The following is an 8,533-nucleotide window of genomic DNA, read 5'->3' as shown; positions in this document are numbered from 1 at the left end:
CCATGTCATCTGCCTTGTCCTGGATGTCAGCAGGTCCTCTGCAAGGGTCAGAGGTTTGCAGTGTTAGGGCTCCCAGGCACCACGGGCCATGCAGACTCCTGTGTTTATGTTGCTGTCACGGTGTCTTCTTTCAAGAGTGTGATGAGCTCGTCCGAGCTTGCTGGTATGCCAGATTGCTAGGTCCTGGTTTATACTGACAGAAAAGGCAAGTTGTGATATCTCAGCTAAACAAACCCTTTGCTACAGGCACTTGTCTTAGGTGCCACCACTGCTATAGCATTACGTTCAAGAGCAGTGAGGCTGCTGGACCTTGAGTCCCTGTATGAACCCAGGCTGCCCTGCAAGGGTCTTAGAAGAGCAGTAGTTGGCCATGCTCAGGCTGTCTGCTCCAAGCTTTTAACCTAGGTTTCATAACTCCTTCTTCCCTTGAATACACAGGACACTAGGATTTGGCAGCCTCAGGTTGTAGGTGGTCCGAAGTGCTCATGAAGCTCTTGATCTTTGACATCACAGTGGCACCGATGTCCTCCTTAAGTGCTATATTAGCAGCTCTGAAGGCGACCCACATGTCCTTTTCTGGCAATATGATCTGCAAGGGTAGACCTTTATAATCAAACTTATACATTCCCAAAGAAGCTATCAGGGCTACACGTAAGCTGGAGTCTCAGTTCGGTAAACCTTCATAGCCCTTGCAGATGTTTGTGTAAACATAATACCACACCTTCATAAGGAGGGTTTGTTTTCTGCCTTTACTGATCTGAACATGTGAAATACTTTGGATCATCTATATCATATAGCAGGGTCAAACATTTTAATTTATAGAGGGTCACAGTTGCTACTCCTCTTAAACACCAATGGAATTTTTCAATATCCTTGAAGTAAATCCCTTTTGCAAAACAGTAAACGTTAGTATGACAGTATGTCAAACATGGATTTGTTCCGAGATTATTTACTTACAATTAAACAACTGTGCTGGCTCTCAGAGAGACTAGTCAGCAAAATCAACATTATTTGAAAGAGCAGCGGGGATGGCCAGTGTTTTAGAATCCAAGGAATGTGGTTTTCATAAATTCCACAGCCTGGTGAGATGCCACAGAACTAACTAACTTGTACTTTAAAGGATTTTTCAGGGGCCCTATTTTACAAGTATCTACATCTTAAAGGTTTTCTATTTTGTGAGGAAAAAGCAAATAGTGATTTCTCCATTTTAAAGCCTGTGAGATGGACATTTACCACTCTTTTTTTTTCCCCTTTTACTTCGACATATGTTTATGTATCCAGATATACACCTCTTGGGCAGGGCAGAACGGGGAATCAGCAGCTGCCAGGGGTGAAATTTCCAAACACGAAAAGGCAGTTAGGCTGTCTGCAACTCTGATCTGCTTCATGATACCATTAGTATTTCTGCATGCTGCAGTTCAGTTTCTTCTTTGAAACCGCTGTTCCCTAATAGGCATTCCTTGTAAATCCTTTCTGCATTGTTCACTCGTTCTTGAGCTGAAAACAAAAGGTAGAGCCTGTACTTCTGTGCAGGGAGGCAGTTTTTAAGTAGACATCCTTCCTGATGTATGTGTGCAATAAAATCTTAATTATCTTCTTTACTAAATTGGCATGTTTCTCTTTGTGGACACAGTGTAGTTCAGCACATAATTTTAAAGCAGGGCAGGGACAGCAAAGAAACTACAAAGCCCACTTGGGAGTTAAAAAATGAGTGTTTGGACATCTTTTACACACACATTGGCTTTTGGTTTAGTGTAACCCAATAGAGCAAGGGGAAAACAGATGGGGAGCAGCTCTTTGCCTGTGCCAGGGAAAGCAGCAGGCAGCAAAGCAGAGAGCTGCTTGGACAGAGCATCTGCATGGCAAAGTGACAGTGACCTGGTTGCCTCCCTCACCTGGGCCACAGCTCTGGATAAACAGACTCACTGCTGCTTCTGCTACAGCCTGCAAGGTGGCAGTTTTGGCAGGGGCAGCCCTCCCAGGGGAGCCCTGGTGAGACCCCTGCCCACCTGTGGCTGCACAGGAGCAGCCGCTCTGCTATCCACCTGCTTCCCACGCCAGCCCCACTCCTCCTACCTCCTGTTTGGGACTGTCCCTGGCCTCTTTTTTGTGTGGCAGCCTTGCAAAGCCCTCAGCACCTCTGCTTGGCACCATGTATTTGCACAAAATGGCTAAAGGTGTGGGTACGAAATGTTGTATGAGCGGGGGGTGCTGTGCAGGTCCCTGTGGGATGTAGGTAATCTTAGGAAAGCAAAGTTTGAAGGGGAAGGTCATCAAAGGAAATGTTTTAAATAACTTAACTAATATGTTGTATATCTACCCATACCACCATTCTTTAATTTTCTCTGCAGAATAAGGAGTCTGTATCCATTGTATGAGAAGCTGCAAATATAAACAGTATTATGGTAGTTGCCATGAGTTTTCAGCTTAACTAAAAATAGCCCTTGAAATCCATGAAGTCTACTTACAATATCCCAATGGCTTCAACTTGTTCTTTTCAAAATTTGCCTGAGACTGAAAATCTGACTTTTAAGATCTCTTTAGTATTTCTGGTTCACATCTTAAAGATTAATTCTGTGAGGTGCCACACTCCCTCTCTTCCTACACCCATCAGCAAGGACTGCGCTCTAAATGCATGACAGCAGACAAATGAAGTATCAGCCAGCAATGCTTCACATCAGGTGTGTCAAGTAAGGAGGTAAAAAAGGGAGAGAAAATCAGAAGTTGTTCATACATGTTACAAAGTGTTTTTCAAGCTCATCCCTGAAGGGAAAATGGGTCAGTGAAAAAGACAGTAGAATTCTTTTACAGATTTATAGATTTGTATTTAATTGATAAGCTAGGTAGTGTCTTGCTAAAACATTAAAGACATTTTTGCACTCAGTTTTCACATAATGATGTGGAAACAGATGCCAGAAATAGTCTTGAGGGAGGAAAAAGTAACAGTGAACTAGGAAACCAGGCTCCTGTTAGGTCAGGTAATTAGAATATCTGAAGAGTGACAAAATTCCAGTGCCAAAACAGCTCCATTTCACATCATGGAGGAGGTGCCAGGAAGATGGAATATACGAAAGACCTCAGAAAATTTCTGCTAATTTCTGTTAAACTTGTTGCAAAAAGCCCATACACTATGAAATTTACTTCACAGGCATGCTCCTTCCCTTTCTAGTCTTACCCATTTATTCAGTTTGTGCCTTCACTACTTTAGCATCTGTCCTTTAAAAATTTGCAGGTAGCTGTTGTCTGCCACAGGGATTTACACCACCTTGAGCACATCAAGTTTTAGGTCCACCAGAACTAAACCACACGTAAGAACCAGACCCAGATCAGCACCAGAGCTGGCTGTAGATGAGAGGGGGTCCGCACTGCTGCAACCTGCCTGAGATCCACTCGTACAAGTCGGGCTATATTTTGCACAAGAGGACCTGGGGGTACAGTAACCATCAGGACATACTTTCCCTTCAGGACAGAAGACGACTGCTAGCGCAGATACTGTTGTCTACACTTGGTTGTGTAAAGGAAGGGGGAGGAGGAGGCATCTGGCAGCAAGAAGCAGAAAAAGCAGGAAAGAACAGGGGATGTGTTTTGCTCTGCTCCATCGAGCAGCCCTGGTCCATTTGTTGTGCAATTTAAAACTGCCCGTCAGCAACATTATTTATGGCAAGGCACAGGCTGAGTCTCAGAATCAGGAAGCCAAATCCAGCTTCCCTGATGTCATTCTCCACTCTGGCTATCAGGTTTTTAGCCTTCTTTCTTAAGAAAATGACTCCTACATGATTTTTGCAGCCTGTTGGTATGACAACCTGTGTGTCTTCTATCACTCTTTTCTTAAGAACTTTGTAACGTAATTCACCAATTTCGATCAGATTCTGCAGAAGGGCACAGGGCTCAAAGTTGTTCCGTTCCAAATGCTTCATTGAACCATTTGTCCGTGTAGAGAAACAAGAATCAGAGGAGCATCTGTTCCTCAAGGGAATGCAGACAGTGCTCAGCCTTTGTTCAGTCTGAAAGTGGCCACCCGACCCATCCGCACGTGCACGTTAGCTGGCCGGCTGGCATGCAGGCACGCCCAAGCCAGCCACAGCTTGTGCTGCCCAAAAGATTTAGGGGCGCTGAAGGACAATGGAGGGGGTTATCCATATTGCAATGGTGGGAAGCATAGGGGACACGAAGGCATGGGGCAGAACGGCATGTTCATGAAAACACAAAGAGGAAATGGGATGATTCACCAAGAGGCATAGAGGCTATGGGGTGCAAGTCTGTGGTAAGCCATTTCCAGCCCTTACAGAGCACCTTAGCCACTGCAGGGCTCCTGGGCTCAGAGAGACCTTGCACGCATCTAGCTGAAATCTGAGAGAAGTGGTGATGCATCAAGAGCTGAACCGAGCACGCTTTGTGACACTCTCTATGTTTCTTGGCATGTACAAAGAACTGGAGACAAACCAGCTGATGCATGAATTCACAGATCATAGTTTAAGAAGATTAAAGAAATAGGGCTTTTGACTTTATAAAAGAAAAGACTCGAAGGAACCTTAAGGGTGGAAATAGAAATAGGAAGGGTCCCAAGACGTGTTGATAGCAGAGATGATTGCATTCCTAATAATAAAACAAGGGGCTCTGATTTAATCTATGGAATGACCAGACACAAAAGGAATTCAAGTGGAATTTTCTGCCTGCAGAGCAGTGGAGAGAGCAAGCAGGAAAAACAACGAAGGAAGAAAAAGGTGTGGTATGCAAGTATGGGCTAAAAGGTATTGTGGAATTTATCTAGAGACTCAGAGAGGGGCACACTTAATTAGAAAGGACTCGTACTTTCTTTCTGTCCCGAAATGTCTCTCATTTGCTATTAGCAGCTCAGCAGGGGTGGTATGATACAATTACTCATTAGGTAAAGGAATTTCAAACCTTTGCCCTAAGAGGAGGCTAAACTTGTCACTCAAACTCAATCCTGCATCTTTTCATGAGCCTGAGCAATACTTAAACAAGGATCACAGAGCTGGGCTTTGTTTTTGTTTTGTTTTGAGTGCTCAGAGTTCGAAATGGAGAGTTTGCTCCTGGTCATATGTGCTGTGCTATACTGCAGCTGTCCTGCCCACACCATCCTCCCGCCTGCTACATGAGGCTGAGACAGGCTAGTCTTATCTGCCTAAGCTCATTTCCCTCATGAAATGCATCAACCACAGCCTCTCCTTTTCTAACAAAATCATTAGCTGTGAGTGCAATAACCATATTTTATATTCCGGGCAGAGGGGAGGACTCAGACAATGAGGCATAGCTTCGTGGCCATGTCTGCACAAATGATTAATCTTTTGTATCGTCATACTGTTGTTGCTATAGATTTTGTGGTTTAAGAGTACAATAATGGTACTATTTTTTGTTGGATTGAATGACTTAGTTGGAAAATGGGTAAAGCTTTTATATTTCTGCCCTTTTTTTCCCAACTATGGCAGCTAGACTAATAAAAGATACTTCCTCCCTCTACAAATCTTGCTTTTCTGATTAAATCTCTACACATTAAATACTGCACTGACTTTTGACACATTCAACATTATCCCCATGTGTCATTCTTTTCAATAACTAATAAATAAAAATATCAAGTTAATGTACATCAAAGGCATTTAGAAGAAAATCTTCAAATTAAACAGGAACATATGTAGCTCACATATCTTTATTTGGATAAAAAATATGGAAAAACTAACAAAGTGTACTATTTCAGCTGATCTGTTTTCCTCAGAAAACTTTGCTGAGTAAGACACTGAAATGTTAAACTTTGTTTCTCTTTCCATTTCTGTTGCTTAAGGAATTTTCTACAATACTGTGGAGTGTGTGTGTTGGGAAAATAACACTGCTTTAATATTTTCTTATAAGTCACTTTGATTCCCTTTTGTTATGCCAGAGATTTAATGTTTCTTTTGACATCACAGCGGCTGTTTTTGAAGGACTGCTTGGGACAGCAGCAAAGCAATCTTGCTCGCTTCCGTCCGCAGGTACAGAACAAAAAGCTAATAGACACCAAGCAGTTTTGACATATGTTCAGTGAATAACAAGGAACTAACAAAAATCCCACAAAATTCTCAGAAAGAGACTGAAGAAAAAGGAAGCAAAGTTATCCAGAAATAACACCATTTACTTTGTGACCAAACCGAAGAGCAGCTTCTCAGGTTTCTTTGGGAGGCCACTGCTTGGGATCAGGTGCTCCTATGGGATGTACTCTGCAAGCCAAGTTTTCTCCCAAGGCTTGTCTGCCTTTGCTTTCCTCAGAGGAAATCTCGCTCAAGCGATCCAAGGACTGAACTTACCACCTCTGAATTTTCAGGGATGCTTTGGTGGGCAGGAGGGCTATTTCCCCTAAGAAGGTGGGCTTATCTATCAGCAAGTGAGCCACCCCTCTGCAAGCACCAGCCCTTTTATAGCAGGGCTACTTTTGTGCAACCCTATGGTTTCAGATTATTTCCAGAGAAATCTCCAGCAGGAGATTCCTGAGACAGTGGACTGATAACGTTCTCTGCTCAATATATCAAAAGCCAAGCCTGAGCCTGGAGAATAGGTACTCTGTCTCTAAACACTTCCTTTTGTACAACTGGTTACCGAGGCATTAGGATTAAACTCCCTTATGACTTCCCTGTGAGGTTGCTCTAGTTAAAGAGATATACACTGAAAAAATGGAAAAGCAGATCTTGCTTTTTGGAAAAGCAGCTCAAAAGTTTTCAGCCAAAATGTATTACCTTCATGATCCAAACAGACAAAAAGAAAGCACATTTAGAAAATATGATGGAGAAAGCAGTGAAGCAGATGGCCTTAAACTTGGAGTTATGGAAAATGTGACAATGAACAGAAATACCTTTATTTCTGGCATGTTAGGCAGCGTAGGTTTTCCTGTCCTGACTAACCTGGAAGAAGCTAAAATTAAGTACAACTTGGGTATGCTAAGCAGTTATTACTGTATTATGGCCAATACTCCAGGCAAAGCAGAACAGGCCAGGGCTCTGCAAATACTCTGGGTATCTTGAAGAAGAGCTAACAAGAAACTAGACAGTCCAGTGAATGCCTCTGTATTTCTCAAGTTTAGGCTTGGTACATTATCAGATAGGAAGACGCATTTACTTTTAATAGGCACTTACTGGTGGGCTAAATTCCTCTAGTCCTTATTCAGATTTGTGCTTGGTGTTTTGCTTGTGTAGGATTAAATAAAAATATAATGCAACCAAATACACTGTATACCAAGTGCTCTAGTGGAATAGCCAACATCTACCTTATAGTGATCATATGAGCAATATGCAGCCATTGCAGTGTGCCAGCATCAACATGAAAGCGTTTAGAGGCAGGATGGTGAAGAAAACACCTCATTCAATGAAATAAACCAGAAAAGCTAGACAAGGAGGGTATATTTACCTGTGTAGTGGTATTTGAACAAAACTCCTCAACCCCTGTGAAGACAGACTGCTCCTTTATGGGTGGGAGCATAGCATGGTCTCTCACCCAGTGGGAACATTGCTATTGCAGCCTAATACCATTCAATACCATGCTGCCACCTTGACTCAAAGCATTTTATAAGGGCTATAAAAGGTAGGAGATCTCATGAGCCCTTCTCCTAGCCCCAGGATTTTTCCAGGGATGTTTCCCTTCTTGGACAGTGCCATTTTTGCCATACAGGCACGATCAGCACAGCTTTCTTTGGCTTGGAGGATTACCTGCAGCCCTCAGTGAAGGAGTGATTCATCCTGCAGTAAAACTGCAAGGTGATTTATAGAGAACATTTGCAGAAAACTTTTGATTGGCATGGCTATGAGGATACCTTGCAAAATCTGCACTGGCAATCACAGCCACATAACTGGATACCTAATACAAGTGCCTCCAGTTGCATATGCAAATAGGATTCTCACATAATTACAAAAATTGTCTGTCAGTAAATCTCTTTAATTTTACCACCAGTTTCTTGACTACTTGGAACACAAAGAATAAGAAATGGAAGAGCAAGACCTTAGAGGACTCAGCTGAAAAGTAAGAGACAGAAAAATTATGTGCTAAGGATATAGACTTGGTTTTTCTGGCATATGTACACATTTAAGTGGACTTTTCACATGATATGGATGAATGTTGTGAGTGTTGACAAAATTTAATTTTTCTGTTTTCTCCATTACATGAAAAATTCCTTTTCTATTTTTGCAGTAAGTCCAAACACCAAGGCTTATACTTAGTAAATGGTATTTAATTGTACGCAAACCTTACAAACATCGGTTGAATAGTTTGCATGGGGGTGTGTGTGCAAAGAGCAACTGCTTTAAGTGCACATAATAGCGTGAATGCAACTGCTTGTCTGCTGCCACTTGGAAGACTGTTGATAGACATTTCTCTTTAATATTGGCCAGTGTTGAAATAAGTAAATTATAAGGTTTTATTCTCTAAGCTGATCCCTGCTCTGGCAACAGCTATTAGCCAAGATCCATGAAGGGTAAGTGAGCACTTTATATGACTATCCCAGTCCTACATAATGTTTGCCGGATTGCCAGAAATGCATCCTTCTAATGGGTTA

The sequence above is a fragment of the Phalacrocorax aristotelis genome, chromosome 2 (assembly GCF_949628215.1).
Source record: "Phalacrocorax aristotelis chromosome 2, bGulAri2.1, whole genome shotgun sequence".
NCBI lineage: Eukaryota > Metazoa > Chordata > Aves > Suliformes > Phalacrocoracidae > Phalacrocorax > Phalacrocorax aristotelis.
Note: the sequence above shows the minus strand (reverse complement) of the source record.